The sequence below is a fragment of the Eurosta solidaginis genome, chromosome 4 (assembly GCF_040869045.1).
Source record: "Eurosta solidaginis isolate ZX-2024a chromosome 4, ASM4086904v1, whole genome shotgun sequence".
Lineage (NCBI taxonomy): Eukaryota > Metazoa > Arthropoda > Insecta > Diptera > Tephritidae > Eurosta > Eurosta solidaginis.
In genome coordinates, this window is record NC_090322.1 from 36145040 (window position 1) to 36153843 (window position 8804).

The window sequence follows — 8804 nt, forward strand, 5'->3', positions numbered from 1 at the left end:
TGGCCGTTGACCTTATGTCACCACACCATCACATTAATGCATTGTCATCGAGCCTTGATATGTGTGCAAAGTTTCAATCAAACTTATGGCCATTCAAAATGGTAATAAGGCCATTTGACCTTATGGCCGTTAAAGTTATGTCACCACACCATCACATTAATGCATTGTCATCGATCCTTGATACGTGTGCAAAGTTTCAAATTAATCAGACTTCTAGAAACCGGTGAAAATTAAGCTCAAAGATTCCGTTACATACAGGCCAATCTAATAAAAGCGTGTTAAAAATCTTCGCCGAGGCAGTCGCGTTAGTATCAGAAGATCTAGCACCGGAACGTATCGGAGTTATATCCGGCAAATGACTGCTCGACAGTCGAAACACTCACCTAAAAACAACAGCAGCACACATCACGTACACATTTATCAAAATTTCGTTGCATGCCCTTTTTAGTGATAACATCCGCAACACAATAGCCTGTAAACTAAGCGAAGTAACATCTCCCAAAGCACACTTTGTTTTTTATCACGATATAAAGCGAAAGCCCGCCATTAGCTAAATTATAATGCACTATGGAACAACAATTGCACGCTTGGTTTCGATATACAGTAATTTTTGGTATTTATTTAAGACGAAGTTCAATAGCCACAAGCAGTCTAGAAAAGTATGAGATTGGAGCGCGCAACTTAAAACCAGGCCCCAGCACCAAATTACGTAGCGTATGGGTTACCCCACGGCATGGTATCATCAACGCATACCGTTTGAAAAGGCTCTATGTAAAAGCATTATTAACGTGGACGTTTATTATGAATGCCCTGGGCTTCGGCGCCGTACGAAGGGTGTTATGCTCACTTGGGTGGTTGGAAAATACTCTTCACGTCGGAAGCTATCGCGAATCTATTCATTATTATGGAGGCACTATGGCTGCAGGTAGAACATGAAGCATTCTTTGAGCAGCTGCATAAGGTTGAGTTTTCACTGAAATTTCGGCTTCATCTTAATATGAAAGAAGACAATTTTTTAAAAACTTTGCTGCGCCTATATTTATGCTATTTGTCGTCATTCTTTCTTGTGGGTCTAACGCTCTTTCTTTGTTCAACGATTTGGATACAATATATTGGCTACTTTTGGTATGTTTTTTGGTTTATGATCGCAAGCGTATACGTCTTATACAAGTGCTAATCTATTTACGTGTTCTAAATTATTACATGATTTGCCTTGCAAAGAAATTACGTCAAGATGTAGCCTATTACAAGGCGTAAACATTGGATGCGAATTTTGCAAAAGTTAAATCACTAAATATCTTTTAGCCATCAAAGATACCTACACCCAACTTGTGGAAGCTTTCGATTTATTTAATAAATTTGCCTGCTGGTCAATTTTATCGATTATAACCTGTTACATTTTGGATATAAGTTGTAATATTTATTGGTCTCTTTTGAGCCTCGATGGTATAGTCATACGTAAGAACATTTTTATAGCCACTATATTTTGGTTATGTCCTCTGATTGCCTTAGTTTGGCATGTTTGCAGGTTTGGTGACGCGTGTTCACAAGTGGTAAGTATTTGCTAAACTCAATTTAATTGCATAAAATAAGTTTTGCATACTTTTAGGATGCAGTCATAACGGGTTTATTATGCAAAGTAGTAATTTCAAGCACTTCAAATGAATTGGCAATTTAGCGTTTGACATTGCGTCAATTGTCGACGCAATTAAAACTCCGTCGTATTCAGGTGTCAGCGAAAGGCATTTTTTACCTGAATATGCAACTGATAATGTCGGTAAGCCTCAAAGTATGCTTTAGTTGCTACCTGTAGAAATTAGTTTGAAGTCTTTTATTATCGTTTCTAGGTTTCCACATCGATAGCGGCCTACCTTATTATAATAATACAATTTGTCAATAGTTCAAATAGATGAATATCTGAAACATCACTTGGAGTTGCGAATTATATACCCAGTTGTGCATATTGTCATAAAATAAAAGAGTTTATTTAGCATCTTTTAAATTTCATTTTAAATAAACTTATTTGGTGGCGGCTTTAGGAGATATTTAAAATCTCCGATTGCAGGGCATTACCAGTCCGTTAATGGGAATGCTGCATCTTGCCGGTTATCCTATCAACCATTTTATAATAGCAGTGTAACCGGTCTAGCTCTCTCTTCCTTAATTGCCCCATCCCTCCCTTACTATTATTTTAACTTTCTACTCCGAACTGGCGAATGCTGCATCTTGCCGGTTATCCTATCAACCATTTTATAATAGCAGTGTAACCGGTCTAGCTCTCTCTTCCTTAATTGCCCCATCCCTCCCTTACTATTATTTTAACTTTCTACTCCGAACTGCACTCCCAGCTATATTAAATTGTCTCTCCTTTTTACATATTCGACACTCTTTTTCTTCCTTTCTCCATTTTTTTTGTTGCAGAGAAGCCCGTAATGACAAGAACTGCGCCAAATCACTGGCAAGGGTGATAAAGTGTAACCAACAATATTTTGTAAGCTCGGAACTTGGCTCTGCTTGGTAACTCTTATTTTTCTTACCTTAGCGATAAAGACAATCCCCGAAGGTTTTGGTGATGATGATCGTTTCACGGTACGATTCGTTTAGGTACTAGCCCAATTATAGTACTAGCCCACCATTTCGGGAACGATTCCACGTCGTGACCTTCGAGAATACGCCACCAGCTCCTTCTGTGAGAAACTTGAGTCGTGCCCTTAAATATGTGTATGATTCAATAATATTTGTAACAAGACTTGCCTCGCGTAGACATGGTTACCTATTAGGTTATTGTTGTTGTAACGATAAAGACACTCCCCGAAAGCTTTGGGGAGTGTTATCGATATTGATGGTCCGGATATACATAGATTCGATACGTACCGGTAACAAGCACCATTCAGGTTCTAGCCCGACCATATCGGAAACGATTTAATATGACCACATTGAACCTTCTGGCCATCCCGCCCACCACCAACAGAGGCTCGCCTGCTTAATATGTGTGTATCACATATTTGTAACAGAATTCACTTCGACTAGGTGAGGTTGACAATTGAAACCCTGACGTGGTTGGACGTACGTGCAACCATAGTAGGAGAGCGGGTTCGCATCCCACACCCGAGAGAAAAGGCTTTGACGATATGCCAATTGGTTGTGAAGAAGTTATAAATTGCTCTGAGAAACTACTTGAATCGTACACTGGGTTGGTAGACAAGCACGCTACATCCATACCTTTGCCTATTTCCGTGTGTCTGCCCCTTTCCTTTTCATTGTTTTCGTATTCTTTTTCTTACTCATATGTTTCTTCTATCCCCTCACCTTCACCCTCCTCCTCTTTCTTTCCTCTCCTTCATCTCTTATGCTCCTCATCGTTCTCCTGTTAGGTATCTCCTCTTTTCATGTTCCACTTCGTTTCTTTCGCCTATCTCTTCTCTTCCTCAGTCTATATCTCCTTCTCTTCGCCTTGCTTTGTGCCTTTACCTGTCTTTCCTCTCTATCGCTTTCCGGCTTCCTATGCCGATTCCTTTGTTTTCGACTTTTGTTTCCAATTCCTGTTACATACTTTTTCCTTACGAAAACTCCATCTTCTTCGTTTTTCTCTTTCTTTCTCTATCGTCTTGCTCACCGTTTTTCTCTAAATGAGCGTAACAAGGATAGAAGTAGTAGTATTGGAAGCTTTTAACGTATTTAAGTACCGCTTCGGACTCTTGACTCTAAATCACGAAGGGATTAAGAGCCACGACACTTAGATGGGAGAGTCTTGCTTTGCCAGAGTGACGCAATCGCATAGAATGTGAGCCTGTGCATTTATATTCTGATCTACGGCAACCTAACTTAACAAAACTTTGTTTTTGGCTTCCAAATCAATAAGTCTACATTGCATTCATCCATTCGTTTAAAAGTAATGTGTTACACAGCAAGGCACGTACGGCTGTCTGACATAGTGAGGATACTCCACGAGTATAAGCCACATTGTAGATATTCTTTACCGCTTACTTCTTCTGCATGGATTTGGCTAAGGCACTAAGTGCCTCAAAAGTAGCGGGGTAGCATCCTTTTTGTAACCATTTCAAAAGTTCGACCCATAGATGCCAGCTCTCGTTTTTTCGTCAATAAATTTGAACCCTTCTGTGAAACAGACCTATAAGGCAGGGTCAGTATATGGATTCCCTTTCACCCAAATAGTTCTGTCCACAATGGGCCGCTCAAAATTCCGAACATCACGTAGTTGCAATAAATTTTCTCATTACTTACCTATGACCCGTCATTTTTCTACTCTTCAGCTTAGAGTTATTTTGAAATCTTAATGCAGCAAGTATTGCCTCTTTCTCTATTATAATAGGGAAGGGAGATATTGCCACAAAGGTACTATGTGGGGGACGTTGTCATCGTTCTTGCCAATACAAACTAGTCCATACAGTTGGCTTCATTTTGTTATTGCTGTTGTTTGCGTGGTATTCGGCCAGTATTAAATGTACGAATACCAATTTGGGAGATAGCTGCTATGCTTTGTCATAGAGTCTACTATAGGCAAAGAAAGCTCTTGTTATTGTGGTGGTTGTAGCAATAAGGACACTCCTCGAAGGCCTTGGGGAGTGTTATCGATGTTGATGATCCTTTGCCGGATGCAGATCCGGCACGTTCCGGTAACAAGCACCCTAAAGTTAATAGCCCGACGATCTCGGGAGACCTTCTAGGCCATCCCGCCCTCCCAATCCCTAGATCCATCAGGAGTTCGAGGTCGCCAGAGCCTCGGTTGTTAATGAAAAAGGATTCGCCACGGGTAGGTGAGGTTGACAATTGGGTTGGAGAAGCTATATATCGCGCTGCCAATCCCTTGAATCAATTTGGTATTTCAGTCGCCTCTTACGACAGGCATACCTACCGCGTGTATATTCTAAGCTCCCTAACCCGCTGGGGTGGGCAAAGAAAGCTTTGCTCAGATTTTGGTACCACCCAGGGATGGTTATGGCATGGATAGTTCCTTTTCCGGGTAAAAGTCACTATTAGTAGACTATTGATAGACAGTGCTTCATTATCACAACACCTTTCTATCTATTTTCAACGTTCATGCATACATATATCGTGTATCTCGAAACCACCTTTATCTGATTTTTTTGTGTCTCATCCTAATAGTTGCATGGCAAACATTATTCATTTTTTATCACAAAAAAGATGAAGATAATGTCCTAAACACATCTTTTGGCACATACTTGCATACGTAGAACTTTTTCTAAGTTCACGATACACCGTAATAAGGACAAAAAGTGTCTACGCAGTTAGAATGACAAACGAATTCCGCGCTTCGCAGCGCTGCTGCATATTTTTTGGCATTTCCTTAAATCAATGGCAATACGAGTGTCCCACCCAATTAAAGAGATATCACAAACAAGCGTGGTGTCAAAAGCCTTCAGGCGTTTGCTACAACAAAAGCACATCCCACTTGATCCAACGTATCTACATAACGCCCATAGCATTAATGGTGGCTATGTTTTACGTACATGGACTATACACGCATGATCCATTAACAGACTTGCTGCTTACGTGGCTGACTTCCGTTACGCTCTTTCATCTACAAGTATTAACAAATTTCTTGATTCTCATGGAAGCGTTATGCAGGCGCAGCCAACACGCTAACTTTCTTCTACTACTCGAAGAGATTGAAATGTCCTTGAAACTGCGTTTGCGTACGGATGTGCGTAAATTTGTACTAATTAAGCAATTGCATTATATCATAGCATACCTTGGGGCGCTTTCACTGCTTGGACTCATACTCTTCATGATCACTTCGTTATGGTTGAACTATGTTGGTTACTTTTGGAATGGTCTTTGGTCCCTCTTAATGCGTGTACGTATCATACAGTTAATAGTTTATGTGCGTACAATGCAACATTATTTGGAGTGCTTGTGTGCGAAGCTACGTTAAGTTGTAGCCTACCGTGTGGCGCTGCAACAGCAGCTGTTGGACATAGATTATGCCAAATTCGACTCAGTGGAGTACTTGTTCGCTATTAAAGATATTTATGCTCTGATTTATAATGCTTTTCAGTTACTTAATTATTTTGGTGGTTGGTCGCTCTTTTGCATTGTGCTCACTTTTCTGTTTGACATAAGCTTTAACATTTATTGGACGCTTCTTAGTTTGGATGGGTTCTTCATACGGCGCCTTTATTATATTGCTGGACCCTTGGCTACAATACCACGTGTCGTCATTATTTATATGCTTTGCTATTGGTGCAATAAGTGTAATTAATTGGTGAGTCTAATTGAAAGTAAATTTTTTTCTTAAAATTTATTGCATACTTTTAGGGTCGTAATGTTGCTTGTCTCGTAAGTAGGATGCAGATATTGAATTCTGCGAGCTCTACGGCCAGATATTATCTTGTTTTGCATCAATTCTCTTCACAACTATAACTACAACGTATTGAAGTTACGGCGCATGGATTCTTTGTATTGGAAATGCACCTCTTAGTGACAGTAAGTGCTTATGAGGATGAATGCTACCATGCAGGGCTTACATATGTACAAGACAGAAATCGGATATGTAATCAGGCAAACAAGCTGTAAGTGTGATTTCACCTTCTTGACTTGAGGACAGTGAACATGACCAAAACTTACCTTTGGAAAGCGCAAGTATAATCCGAATCGGGAAATTACAAATCTCTTACGAGATCGTTTAAGAAGTATAGTTAACTCCCGTTGCACAAAACCAAAAAGGAAATATCAAAAATATTTGAGCGCGTGGCTAGACGTTTACAAATATTTGAGTATAAGATTCCTAAAGAGCGACTGACGGCATCGCCTTTTATCGATTGCCAAACTTAGAAATGTAGCCTAACTCTTGCCGGGCGCTCTCTCAGACTTACTAGGATGCTTTTTCATAGTCTTATAAGCTCTATAGAAATAGTCTATTCGTCATATCGTGGTTCCTCTGGTTTAACCTATTCACAGGCAGTGAGCGTAAACTGCATCGGAGTGGGGTAGGTTGGGCCGCTATTCAAAGAAATGTGAAAAAAGGACGCCACTGATGACCTTCTACTGCTGTAAAGGAGCTTCCTCGTATCTTGCGTCTAGAGGCTACAAATTAGTTTCATCGGAGGAGCTTTTGCTCAGCCTGTGAAATATTTTGAAGCCTCATGTAGACAGGGTGATTATGCAAAATAAAGTTAACACAAACTAGCTCTGGGTGTGGCGGGATGGTCTAGAAGGTTTAATGTGGTTATATGTATAAATCATTTCCGAGATGTTCGGGATAGTATCTTAATGTTGCCTGTTATCGGCACGTAGCGGATATATATCCAGTCAAGGATCAACATCGATAAAACTCCCCAAAACCTTTATCGTTAATATAACAACAACACAACAACATGTTGAAGCTAAAGTGATCCTCGACTTGGGGGAACCGTTTATACTGGGAGGGCGAACCACCTCGCTACTTGCCCTGACAAGAAGTCGCATATTGCGTCTAGATTTTAGCGTATCGAATGGTTGGAAAGAACTACCTGGTAGCCATAGGTGGGGTACAGTTCGTATTTCCGTTGATCACATTTAGCCTCACTAACGCTAACATCATCGGTTTGTAGCTGGGAAGATTTTGTACAGATGTTGACGCCAATCAGCTCAGCTGAGTTATGAGAAAACTGGAGAGAAGTACTGTGGATAAAGATGCGGATAAGGATAAAGATAAGAATAAAAATAAAAAGAAGGATAGGTATACGGATAAGGTAAGGGCAAAGGATAAGGATAAGAATAAAGATACGGAGATGAGTGCCAAGTTCGGACAGACAGGCAGACAGACGGACGGATGGACGGACGGACGGGCGGAAGGACATGGCTAAATAAAGTTCTTTTCTCGCCCGGATCATTTTGATATATAGAAGTCTATATCTATCTCGATTAGTTTATGCCGTTACGGGATACAGTTATGCGAACGAAATTAATATACTCTGTGAGCTATGCTCAGATGAGTATAAAACGAAAGGGATGGAAAAGAGAGAGAAGAAAAAAGGAAGAACGAGAAGATGAAGTACGAGTGGAAGAAGGAGAACAGAAAGTACAAGATGTAGGAAGAGTAGGATTGGTGAAGGAAAAGAAAGGCAAGGAGAGATAGAAGAATAAGGAAAGAAAAATGGAGGGGTGAAATTTGTTATATTAGAGAGACATCAGCAAAACATTTATTATAAAGGGTGCCTGGAAAAATATCCGAATATCACAGAGACCGCGGAACTTGTAACAAAACCTGTACGCTGCTTGCTCTTCAAAAATTCTCACACTTATTTTAAACAGATTTTCGCGGAGACAGCAAGAAACTTGGTCATATTACTGCAATTTCTTTCACTTTGGATGGACTACCATAACACAACAACACTTACAGGGACTGGCATCTGTCGCAGCTGTCAGAATTAATGTTCAATTCATATGCTATTAAAAAAATATGTACTAAATAAAATTGAGAAGGTGAAATTATACTTATAGTGGATTTTATTTTACGTTCATATTCAACATGGGAGTATTCCAGCTGCTTTAATGTTTTTGCCGTTTATATTTCTATCGGCTGAACCCATTTGTAGGCTTGACATGGAGATGTCCTAGACATGGTGAGCTCAGCTCATCCTCATTGGAGCACAGCCGTCTGTCCTTCCGCTCGGCCGTTAACACAATAACTTGAGCAAAAACCGATATATCTTTACTAAACTTAGCCCACGTACTTACCTGAACTCACTTTATCTTGGTATAAAAAATGGCCGAAATCCGACCATAACCACGCCCACTTTATCGATATCGAAAATTACGAAAAATTAAAAAAATGCCAT

At 40.1% G+C, this 8804-nt stretch overlaps 1 pseudogene; it reads left to right on the plus strand.

The window, feature by feature from the left end:
• Window positions 1–5275: 5275 nt before the first annotated feature.
• On the plus strand, window positions 5276–8397 carry LOC137248465 (putative gustatory receptor 39b; annotated as a pseudogene).
• Window positions 8398–8804: the final 407 nt, after the last annotated feature.